Below are 466 nucleotides of genomic sequence, written 5' to 3'. Positions count from 1 at the left end.
CCCCCCCCTCAGGGGGGTTTGGCCCCCCCTCCCCCTCCCCGGAAGGTCCTCCAGGCCCCGCGGCAGATGAGGCCGAACCAGTAGAGTTGTGGGGCGAGGAGGGCGGCGGCGGCCGCGTTGTAGAGGGGGGGGTGGGGGGTGGGTGTGGGGGGGTTATGGGGTGTCCCTGGGGGGGTCCTGAGGGGTCTGTGGGGCGCCTTGGGGTGTCTATGAGGCACCTTTGGGGGTCGTGGGGCATCTTAGGGTGTCTATTGGGTGTCTATGGGGCACCCTGGGGTTTCTATGGGGTGTCTATGGGGCACCCTGGGGTCTCTCTGGGGTCTCTATGGGGTGTCCTGGGGTGTCTATGGGGCGCCCTGAGGGATCTATGGGGTGGCCCTGAGGTGTCCTGGGGTCTCTTTGGGGTGTCTGTGGGGCACCTTGGGGCGTCTATGGGGCGCCTTGGGGTCTCTATGTGGTGCCTTGG

This window comes from Neopelma chrysocephalum, unplaced genomic scaffold (genome assembly GCF_003984885.1).
Source record: "Neopelma chrysocephalum unplaced genomic scaffold, ASM398488v2 Primary Assembly neopelma1_95330, whole genome shotgun sequence".
NCBI lineage: Eukaryota > Metazoa > Chordata > Aves > Passeriformes > Pipridae > Neopelma > Neopelma chrysocephalum.
This window is presented reverse-complemented; position numbering follows the sequence as displayed.